The sequence below is a fragment of the Ovis aries genome, chromosome X, assembly GCF_016772045.2.
Source record: "Ovis aries strain OAR_USU_Benz2616 breed Rambouillet chromosome X, ARS-UI_Ramb_v3.0, whole genome shotgun sequence".
Classification (NCBI taxonomy): Eukaryota; Metazoa; Chordata; class Mammalia; order Artiodactyla; family Bovidae; genus Ovis; species Ovis aries.
In genome coordinates this window covers 108,680,102-108,692,568 of record NC_056080.1, presented here as the reverse complement: position 1 = coordinate 108,692,568, position 12,467 = coordinate 108,680,102, and the positions used below count along the sequence as shown (strand labels likewise).

The window sequence follows — 12,467 nt, the reverse complement described above, 5'->3', positions numbered from 1 at the left end:
TCATAAGTACCAATCTACAGGAGCTTCTTAAATTATAGTTAAAAAATAATACTGCTACTGAATTTTCAGGTAGCAATTTCATTAAAGTAGTAGTTATTTGGAAACTATTGGAAAATCTAGGGCATAATTTCTTTCCAAGAATGTGGAGTTTTACACTGGGACTAAAAAAACTGTCTTCTTATTTTCACTCGGTAAATGGCCGCAAAATTGTGTAGTTACTATGTTTGCAATGATAAAGGAGAAAATAGTAGTGAGGTACACTTTCTACTTTTAAGAAAAATATGATTCTTCTTGAGGCATCTTGATTAAAGTCACCTTCGTGTGTGTGTGTGTGTTTGTGTGTGTGTGCACTCGCATGCTCAGTGACTAAGCCATGTCTGACTCTTTGCAACTCCATGGACTGAAGCCCGCCAGGCTCCTCTGTCCCTGGGATTTCCTCAGGCAAGAATACTAGAGTGGGTTGCCATTTTCTTCTCCAGGGGGTCTTCCCAAATTAGGGATCGAACCCGTGTCTCCTGCATTGCAGGCATATTCTTTATCACTGAGCTACCTGGGAAGCCCCCAAGTTGCCCTTTCTCAATAGCAAGTCATATTGATTTTTCTGGATGACATTTTAATTTGACTGAACATTAATTTCCTTGTTTGAGTGGTTTTGTGGCCTAAAATGTAAATTAACTTAAGAAATATGTATTCTGTGGAAGCAGTGTTCCTAGAAGACTAACATATGATGGTAGAAAAAAAAATTCTTTCTAAGTATGTCACTCATATCTTCTTTTCAAGTTTAGCCTGATTTCCTAATTGAAGGGGAATTATCCACAAAGATATATTGAATATGGTTCTGAGAGACAGATAAAAAAGAAATTCAGAGTTTCTTCTAATTATAAAAAAGTAAGTTTTGTTGAGTCTGATTTGTTAAAAATGTGAACAATAAGAAAGTTCTCATGACCAGTTTTTGAGTCATAGAACAAAGGATAGTCAGTAAGCAAATATATTTTGTAGTGGAGTCACTGATAATGTCAGCAATATAAGATCACAGCCTATATTGATGTTCATGATTTTCTCTTTTCTATTTTCATTGTACAATCTGAATATATTGAACAATGCTTCTATTAAATGTGGATAATATTAACTTATAAGATCAAAATTACATCCTTTACCTCAGACAATTTAGGACAACTCAGTATGAACATTTATTTAGATTGTAATAACGTTTAATGAGGAATGATGCTGAAGGAATGGAGGTCTGAGATGAGAAAGTACTGTAATATAAACAGGATTTTAATATGGTGTCATTCAAATCAAGGAGTAATTGGAAAAGTTTGAATACATTAGAGGCCCTTTAAAATGTCCTTGTTCAATTATGAGACCAATTTTTATCTTATAGGTTATCTTCTTTTAGCTTTTACTGTACAAAGAGATGATATTTTAGACATAAGACTTTACATTTGGAATAAACAAATCCAAGTTCTTTATTAATAGATTTATACTCTGTCCAAACCTATGTTTCTATTTAAATTTTTTACATGCCCACTTATATAAAAATTGTATTATACACTCTGAGCCTTTTTTAATAGATTATATATTCATTTCAGATGTGAAAATAAAATGTTTCAGTTATTTCAAGGACTGCCGTTTTAATAGGGGAAACAGTGAAATATTTTAATATGACAACAGGCAATAAAGTACAATGGTCATGAACAAGTATTTTCAGACTTCTGCCACTTCTTACGCACATTATCTTTGGCAAATTATTTACCCTTTTAAGGCCTCCATTTTCTCATCTGTAAAATTGTCCTAAAACACTACCTGTAACATAGGGTTGCCATCTAATTAAATTTCTTTGGAAGGAATGATGCTAAAGTTGAAACTCCAGTACTTTGGCCACCTTATGCGAAGAGGTGACTCATTGGAAAAGACTCTGATGCTGGGAGGGATTGGGGGCAGGAGGAGAAGGGGACGACAGAGGATGAGATGGCTGGATGGCATGACTGACTTGATGGACATGAGTCTGAGTGAACTCTGGGAGATGGTGATGGACAGGGAGGCCTGGCATGCTGCGATTCATGGGGTCTCAAAGAGTTGGACACGACTGAGCGACTGAACTGAACTGAACTGAATATATCTAAAGAACCTGGAAGACTGCCTAAAACATACAGTGAAGTAAAAGTTGCTCAGTCGTGTCCGACTCTGCAACCCCATGGACTATACAGTCCATGGAATTCTCCAGGACAGAATATTGGAGGGGGTAGCCTTTCCCCTCTCGAGGGGATCTTTCCAACCCAGGGATCAAACCCAAGTCTCCTGCATTTCAGGCAGACTCTTTACCAGCTGAGCCATATATCATAAATGTTAAATATTATTATCGCTGTTGTTACCATTCAGTTCAGTTCAGTTCAGTCACTCAGTCGTGTCCGACTCTTTGCGACCCCAGGAATTGCAACACACCAGGCCTCCCTGTCCATCACCAACTCCCAGAGTTCACTCAGACTCATGTCCATTGAGTCAGTGATGCCATCCAGCCATCTCATCCTCTGTCGTCCCCTTCTCCTCCTGCCCTCAATCTTTCCCAGCATCAGGGTCTTTTCCAATGAGTCAACTCTTCCCATGAGGTGGCCAAAGTATTGAAGTTTTAGCCTCAGCATCAGTCCTTCCAATGAACACCCAGGACTGATCTCCTTTAGGATTGACTGGCTGGGTCTCCTTGCAGTCCAAGGTACTCTCAAGAGTCTTTTCCAACACCACAGTTCAAAAGCATCATCTTTATACTTACTACTCACTGTTCACATTCACTGTTTCTGAGTTAACTGTTTTATTCATGGCTGTATCCCAGCTCCACAAACAGTGCCTGGCACATAGCAACCCTGTCCATAAAAGTTTACTGAAAAAAAAAAATTACACTAAGCACTCTACTTGTATTAGCTCATTGCATCCTCAAACAGTCATTAAAGATAGTTATCAGATTAAATCTATTTTATAAATGAGACAACTGAGGCATAGACAATGTAGGAGATCACATATAGGTCACACTGAAATTAAGAGGTCACATCACTAAGAAGGGAATATCCTGAGCTTTAAGCCAGAGCAGACTGACTCCAGAGGACAAGCTTTTGAGTGCCAGGCCTTGCTGCTCTCCTAGCACTGCAATAAACTTTGCAGCTCATTTACTTCTTGGGCTTCCCTGATGGCTCAGACAGTAAAGAATCAGCCTGCAATGCAGGAGACCCAGGTTTGATCCCTAGATCAGGAAGATCCCCTAGAGAAGGAAATGGCAATCAGCTCCAGTATTCTTGCCTGGAGAATTCCACGGACAGAGGAGTTTGGCAGGCTATAGTCCATGGGGTCACAAAGAGTTGGACAAAAGTGAACTAACACCCAAAAAAGATGTCCTTCTCAATATAGGGGACTGGAATGCTAAAGTAGGAAGTAAAGAAACCCCTGGAGTAACAGGCAAATTTGGCCTTGGAGTAGAGAATGAAGCAGGGCAAAGGCCAATAGAATTCTGCCAAGAGAATGCACTGGTCATAGCAAACAGCCTCTTCCAACAACACAAGAGAAGACTCTACACATGGACATCACCAGATGGTTGACACCAAAAAGAGATTGATTATATTCTTTGCAGCCAAAGATGGAGAAGCTCTATAATTGACAAAAACAAGACTGGGAGCTGACCGCGGCTCATATCATGAACTTCTTATTGCCAAATTCAGACTGAAATTGCACAAAGTAGAGAAAACCGCTAGACCATTCAGGTATGACCTAAATCAAATCCCTTATGACTATACAGTGGAAGTGAGAAATAGATTTAAGGGACTAGATCTGATAGACAGAGTGCCTGATGAACTATGGATGGAGGTTTGTGACATTGTACAGGAGATAGGAATCAAGAACATCTCCCAAAAAAAAAAAAAAAAATCCAGAAAAGCAAAATGGCTCTCTGAGGAGGCCTTACAAATAGCTGTGAAAAGAAGGGAAGCGAAAAGCAAAGGAGAAAAGGAAAGATATACCCATTTGAATGCAGAATTCCAAAGAATAGCAAGGAGAGATAAGAAAGCCTTCCTCAGCAATCAATGCAAAGAAATAGAGGAAGACAATACAATGGGAAAGACTAGAGATCTCTGCAAGAAAATTAGAGATACCAAGCAACATTTCATGCAAAGATAGGCTCAATAAAGGGCGGAAATGGTATGGACCTAACAGAAACAGAAGATATATAAGAAGAGGTGGCAAGAATACACAGAAGAACTGTACAAAAAAGATATTCATGACCCGGATAATCACAATGGTGTGATCACTCACCTAAAGCCAGACATCTTGGAATCTGAAGTCAAGTGGGCCTTAGAAAGCATCACTACGAACAAAGCTAGTGGAGGTGATGGAATTCCAGTTGAGCTATTTCAAATCCAGAAAAATGATGCTGTGAAAGTGCTGCACTCAATATGCCAGCAAATTTGGAAAACTCAGCAGTGGCCACAGGACTGGAAAAGGTCAGTTTTCATTCCAATCCCAAAGAAAGGCAATGCCAAAGAATGCTCAAACTACCGCACAATTTCACTCATCTCACACACTAGTAAAGTGATGCTTAAAATTCTCCAAGCCAGGCTTCAGCAATACATGAACCGTGAACTTCCAGATGTTCAAGCTGGTTTTAGAAAAGGCAGAGGAACCAGAGATCAAATTGCCACCATCTGCTGGATCATGGAAAAAGCAAAAGAGTTCCAAAAAACATCTATTTCTGCTTTATTGACTATGCCAAAGCCTTTGGCTGTGTGGATCACAATAAACTGTGGAAAATGCTGAAAGAGATGGGAATAAGAGACCACCTGACCTGCCTCTTGAGAAATCTGTATGCAGGTCAGGAAGAAACAGTTAGAACTGGACATGGAAGAGCAGACTGGTTCCAAATAGGAAAAGGAGTACGTCAAGGCTGTATATTGTCACCCTGCTTATATAACTTATGATACACAGTACATCATGAGAAACACTGGGCTGGAGGAAACACAAGCTGGAATCAAGTTTACTGAGAGAAATATCAGTAACCTCAGATATGCAGATGACACCACTGTTATGGCAGAAAGTGAAGAAGAACTAAAGAGCCTCTTGATGAAAGTGAAAGAGGAGAGTGAAAAAGTTGGCTTAAAGCTCAACATTCAGAAAATGAAGATCATGGCATCTGGTCCCATCACTTCATTGCAAATAGATGGGGAAACAGTGGGAACAGTGGCTGAGTTTATTTTTCTGGGCTCCAAAATCACTGCAGATGGTGATTGCAGCCAGGAAATTAAAAGACGCTTACTCCTTGGAAGGAAAGTTATGACCAACCTAGATAGCATATTAAAAAGCAGAGACATTACTTTGTCAACAAAGGTCTATCTAGTCAAGGCTATGGTTTTTCCTGTGGTCATGTATGAATGTGAGAGTTGAGCTATAAAGAAAGCTGAGCACCAAAGAACTATGGTGTTGAAGACTCTTGAGAGTCCCTTGGACTGCAAGGAGATCCAACTAGTCCATCCTAAAGGAGATGAGTACTGGGTGTTCACTGGATGGACTGATGCTGAGGCTGAAACTTCAATACTTTGGCCACCTGATGCGAAGAGTTGACTCATTGGAAAAGACCCTGATGCTGGGAAAGATTGAGGGCAGGAGGAGAAGGGGACGACAGAGGATGAGATGGCTGGATGGCATCACTGACTCAATGGACATGAGTCTGAGTGAACTCTGGGAGTTGGTGATGGACAGGGAGGTCTGGTGTGCTGTGGTTCATGGTGTTGCAAAGAGTCGGACACGACTGAGCGACTGAACTGAACTGAACTGAGCAACTTTCACTTTCACTACTAAGTAAACCCACCATGTTTTTTTCTTATTAAATCACAAATTAAGTTAGATTTACCAGGCCATCCTTTGCAATGGTTACTTCAACTAAGATGTGTGGATTCGTGAGAGTGTCTATTGAAATGATGTACCATGAGACCTTGAAAAGACAGAAATACCAGGTTAAATGCTAGTACAGTAGGTTGAGGGCTTCTCTGGTGGCTCAGATGGTAAAGAATCCACCTTCAATGTAGGAGACCTGGGTTTGATTCCCTGGGTTGGAAAGATCCCCTGGAGGAGGGCATGGCAAACCATTCCAGTATTCTTGCCTGGAGAATCCCCATGGACAGAGGAGCCTGCCAGGCTACAGTCCATGCATTGGGTTACAAAGAATCAGACATGACTGAGCGACTAAGCACAGCACAGTAGGTTGAGTGGGTTCAAGATGAGGAGATATTAATGGCAAACACTAACTTTGTTCTGACTTCTGTCATGAGCTGAACATTATGTGACTTTGGATAAATTGGTTTAAATCTCTTCCTCCACTTACTCCATCTGTGCTGTATCATGGACCACCTCAGGAGGGTAGAGTAGGAATTCATAAATAGGCATTCAAGTGAAAGATGTCACGTAACAACTGTAACACACAAGATGATTTTTAAATGGCTTTCTGTGGTTGAAATAAAAAAGTATTATATTTCAAAATAGGAAACCGTTTCACTCTCAACTCTTGCTGAGTCTGTAAGAGCTATCGGGATTTTTTTTTTTTTCCAATCCCCCTGCAGCTGCTGTGTAACCCAACTAAGATCTTTCACTGAAAATATTTACTGCTTCTGTTTGCTGTGCAGATTCCTTTCTGCTATTTCATTTTCCTCTATTATCCATTATACATAACCTTTAGATACTAATGCCTGTAGGCTGTGCTGCCCCCAATCCACTAGGGGAAATCACATCAATATCAATGGGACATCAATAGTCATTCAGTGAATTACGGCTCTGTAAGTAGTCATTGAAAAGCAGTGGAAATCCAGCAAGTGAAAAGTCAGAGCTGGGTTCAGGCAAACAGCCCCATCCCCACTTCTCCCCACTATACCTTTTGGGTCAGCAAAAAAATAATTTCTTTGAATAAGTTTTGAGGTCATAAAATTCAGTGAAGGGAAGCATGGGAACATACTGATTATATGAAGATATTATGGAATGACTATTGTCATCACTTACCCATAAATCTGTAATATTTTCCATCTGAATCCAAAAAAAAGGTCCTTATGCTTCATCCTCTCTGATATTTTGGCATCAGTGATGTATCAGTGCCAGTCAGAAGCACATTTGCTTGAATTTACAAATAAGCCTTATGAAGTCGTAGTCAGGAAGACAGATGACCATATGCAAGGCATCAAGAGGAGGCGAGGTTAAGGTACTTCATCAATGGTTGTGAAGGGCACAGACTCGGCTTCTCTGGTAATATTTGATGTTTTGATCAAGTTTCTCCACAGTCAGCAGTTTGTATATAAGAGGCAATAGAAACTCACAAGAATACATTGTGCTTGGGGTCAAACAGGCTGTTGCATTGAAAGAGTTGGGAAGTAGAGATCTCTGGCTCTCATACTAAATATGTTCAGTTAATGATACTGATGTTGCTTTCTTTTGCCATGAAATTAGTAGTAGTTCCTCCCACCTTCACAGGATGCAGGTAGTATCCAAACTCTACGGATGAAATAAGTTAAGTCCATAAATCTCTTTGCCATGACATACTATATAGCCCACATATAGAAAGTTGACTAGAATGATTATTAATACAGAATTAGGAGAGAGAGAATACTGAACCCAATTCTGTGATCAAAAGTTTAAGAATGGAACTATTGAAGAGGGCAAAGTGCCTACTTCACTTGCTCTCTGCACAAAAATTGAGTAACAGTGAGTTCAGGGGTTTCTTCTGCCTCCTTTATGCTAGTCCAAATTACCCACCTTTCTAGGGCTACGATTATGGTGAAGGAATAACATGCTGAAAGCTATAGAATGAGTGTGCTTATTTTGCCTGCATGACAAAAAAAAAAAGTGCAAATACTTTAAAATATAGGGAAAAAATAGAGTAAGACAAATTTTTATTTTGGAAAATTCAGAAACTTAGTTGTTGTTGTTTTTTTTTTTAATAGAGAGAATTGAAATGGAGTTTTTTTCCCCAATTATCTAGCTAGACAAGGCCCTTTGCCACAAGTTTTATGAGGTATAGATAAATACGCTCACCAAAAAGGATCTCTTTCAGTTACTAGTAACTTCATTAATGCCTCTATGCCTCAATTTCCTCATCTGTAAAATGGAATGTTGATAACAACTTCCTCATAGATTTTCTTTTTAAATTAAATGAAACAGAGCATGTAAAACACCCAAGACATTGCTTAATAGATCTAAGTAACATACATAATATTGTTTTTTTCTTAAAATAGAATTGAAATCAAGTTTTGTTGCCCCAACAAGCTAGTTGGACAATGCCATTTCCCACAAAGTTTACTAAGTATAGATAAATATGCTCACCAAAGAGAATCTCGTAAACTTATTATTAATGTCATTAATGCCTCTTTGCCTCAGTTTCCTCATCTAATAAATGGGAATGTTGATAACAACTTCCTTGTAGAATTTCTTTTTAATTAAAGAAGCAGAACATGTAAAAAACCCAGGACATTTCTTAGTAGATCTAAGTAAGATACTTAATTTTATCTTTTTCAAATAGGGAGAATGAAATTGCAGTTTTCCCCCCCAACAATCTAGGTAGACAATGCCTTTCCCACAGTGTTTACAAGTATACATAAATATTCTCACCAAAACGCATCTCTTTCACTTACTAGTAACTTCATTAATGCCTGTGTGCCTCAGTTTCCTCATCTATAAAATGGGAATGTTAATAACACCTTCCTCGTAGATTTTCTTTTTAATTAAATGAAGCAGAGCAAGTAAAATACCCAGGACATTGCTTAATAGATCTAAGTTGCATACTTAATTTTTTTTTAACAATAGAATTGAAATTGAGTATTTTTTCCTCAAAAATCTATATAGACAATGCCCTTACCCTAATAGTTTACCGAGTGTAGATAAATATGCTCACCAAAAAGCATCTCTTTCATTTACTAGTAATTCATTAATGCTGCTGTGCCTCAGTTTCCTCATCTATAAAATGGGAATGTTGATAACACTTTCCTCACAGATTTTATTTTTAATTAAATGAAGCAGAGTATGTAAAACACCCACGACATTGCTTAGTAGATAGAAGTAACATACTTAATTATGTTATTTTTTAAATAGAGATAATTGAAATTGAGTTTATTTTTTCCAAAAAATCTAGATAGACTATGCCCTTTCCCACAATGTTTACTAATTTTAGATAAATATGCTATTAAAAAAAGCATCTCTTCACATTCCAGTAACTTCATTAATACCTCTGTGCCTCAGTTTCCTCATCTATAAATTGGGAATATTGATAACACCTTCCTCAAAGATTTTTTTTTATTTAAATGAAGCAGAGCCTGTAAAACACCCAGGACATTGCTTAGTAGATCTAAATGACATAGTTAACTTTTCTTTTTTGTTCTTTAACAGATAGAATTGATATCGAGATCTTTTCCCCCATCAACCTAAGTAGGAAAGGGAAATATCTTTTCCCAAAAGGTTACTAAGTATGCATGAATATGCTCACCAAAAAGCGTCTCTTTCACTTACTAGTAACTTCTTAATGCCTCTAGCCTCTGTTTACTCATCTATAAAATGGAAATGTTGATAACACATTCCTCATAGATTTTTGTTTAATCAAATGCAGTAGAGCACGTAAAACACCCAGGACAATGCTTAGTAGACCTAACTAACATACTTAGTTTTGTTTCTTTTTAATAGAGAGAATTGAAATAGAGATTAATTTTGCTCACAATATAGATAGTCAATGCCCATTCCCATGAATTTTACAAAGTGTAGATATATATGCTCCTAAAAAGTTTCTCTTTCACTTACTAGCAACTTCATTAATGCCTCTAGCCTCAGTTTCCTCCTCTATAAAATGGGAATGTTGATAACACCTTACTTGTAGATTTTTTTTTCAGTTAAATGAAGCAGAGATGTAAAATACCCAGGACATTGCTTAGTAGAGTTAAGTAGCGTATTTAAGTTTCTTTTTTTTTAACAGAAATGAAATCTAGTTTTTCTCCCATCAATCTAGATAGACAGTGCCCTTTCCCACAATCTTTACTAAGTGTAGATGAATACTATCATGAAAAATCTTCTCTTTCACTTATTAGTAACTTCACTAATGCCTCTATGTCTCAGCTTCCTCATCTGTAAAATGGGAATCTTGATAACTCATTCCTCGTATATTTTCTTTTTAATTAAATAAAATAGAACATGTAAACACCCAGGACATTGCTTAATAGATCTAAGTAACATACTTATTTTTTTAATAGAGAGAATTAAAATCTAGATAGTCAATGCCCTTTCCCACAAAGTTTGCAAAGTTTCGATGCATATGCTCTCAAAAAGCATCTCATTCACTTTGGTAACATCATTAATGCCTCTGTGCCTCAGTTTCCTAATTTATAAAATGGGAATATTGATAACACTTTCCTGGTAGATTTTTTTCAACTAATTGAAGCAGTGTATGTAAAACCCACATGATATTCCTTAGTAGATTTAGTAACATAGTTAATTTTATCTTTTTTAATAAAGAATTGAAATCAAGTATTTTTCCCCAACAATCTAGAGAAGGCCCTTTCCCACAAAGTTTACTAAGTATAGATAAACACTCACCAAAAAGCATCTCAGTATCTAGTGACATTGTTAATGACTCTGTACCTCAGTTTCCTCATATATAATATGGAAAACTTGAAAACAGCTTTCTCATAGATTTTCTTTTAAATTAAATGAAGCACAGAATGTAAAACACTAAGGACTTTGCTTAGTAGAACTAAGTAGCATACTTAATTTTGTTTTTTTTTTTAAATAGAATTGAAGTCAACTTTTTTTGCCCAACAATCTAGATAGATGCCCTTTCCCACAATGTTTACCTTTATTGGTAAATAGGCTCACCAAAACTCATCTCTTTCACTTACTATTAACTTCATTTATGCCTCAGTGCCTCAGTTTCCTCATCTATAAAATGTGAATGTTGATAACACCTTCCTCGTTGATTTTCTTTTTAATGAAATTAGGCAAAGCATTTAAAACTCCCAGGACATTGCTTCATAGATCTAAGTTAATGTACTTAATTTTGTTTTTCTTTAATAGAGAGAATTGAAATCGAGATTTATTTTGCTAACAATCTAGGTAGTAAATGAACTTTCCCTCAGATTTTACTAAATGTTGATAAAAATGCTCACCAAAAAGGATCTCTTTTACTTATGGAATTCTCTAGGCCAGAATACTGGAGTGGGTAGCCTTTCCCTTCTCCAGGGAGTCTTCCCAACCCAGGGATCAAACCCAGGTCTCCTGCACTGCAGGCAGATTCTTTACCAACTGGGCCATCAGGGAAGCCTTTTACTTATTAGTAACATATTAATGCCTCTAGCCTCAGTTTCTTCATCTATCAAATGGGAATGTTATTAACACCTTACTTGTAGGCTTTTTTTTTTCTAATTAAATGAAGCAGAGCATGTAAAATACCTGGGATATTTCTTAGTACATCTGAGTAATATATTTACATTTTTTAATAGGTTGAATTGGAATCAACTGCTTCCCCCATCAATCTAGATAGCCAGTGCCCTTTCCCACAAAGTTTACTAAGTACACATGTATATGCTCACCTAAAAGCATCTCTTTCACTTACTAGTATCTTCATTAATGCCTCTATGCCTCATCTGTAGATGAGTTTCCTCATCTATAAAATTGGGAATGTTGATAACACCTTCATCATAGTTTTTCTTAATTAAATGAAATAGAGCATGCAAAACACCCAGGACATTGCTTGCTCCATTTATGTGACATACTTAATTTTCTTTAATAGATAGAATTTAAGTCGAGTTTTTTCCCCAAGAATCTTCACAGACAGTGCCCTTTCTCACAAAGTTTACTGTCGATAAGTACGCTCACCGAAAAGCATCTCATTCACTTTGGTCGCTTCATTACTGCCTCCATCCCTCAGCTTCCTCATCTATAAAATGGGAATCTTGATAACGTCCTTGTAGATTTTCTTTTTAATTTAATTAAGCAAACCATGTAAAACACCCAGGATATTACTTTGTAGAGCTAAATAACATACTTAATTTTGTGTGTCTTTTTAAAAGGAGATAATTCAAATCGAGATTTCTTTTGCTCACAATCTAGTCAGTGCTCATTTCCACAAATTTTACTGTCGATAAATACGCTCACCAAAAAGCATCTCTTTCAGTTAATAGTAACTTCATTAATGGCTCTTGCTTGACTCAGTTTCCTCACCTGTAAGATGGGAATGTTGATAAGACTTTCCTCATAGATTTTAATTAAATGAAGCAGAGATTGTAAAACACCCAATTCATTGCTTAGTACATCTAAGTAATGTACTTAAATTTGTCCTTTTTTAAATAGAGTTGAAATTGAGTTTTTTTCCCCAAACAATCTAGATAGACAATGCCCTTTCCCACAAAGTTTACTATGTATAAACGCTCACCAAAAAGCATCTGTTTCACTTACTAGTAATTCATTAATGC

The 12,467-nt window shown here is 37.1% G+C and overlaps 1 protein-coding gene across 1 annotated transcript in view; it reads left to right on the top strand.

The window, feature by feature from the left end:
- The window catches only part of TENM1 (teneurin transmembrane protein 1), a 900,209-nt gene that overhangs the window by 525,156 nt on the left and 362,586 nt on the right, over positions 1-12,467 (top strand). The window lies entirely within an intron of this gene.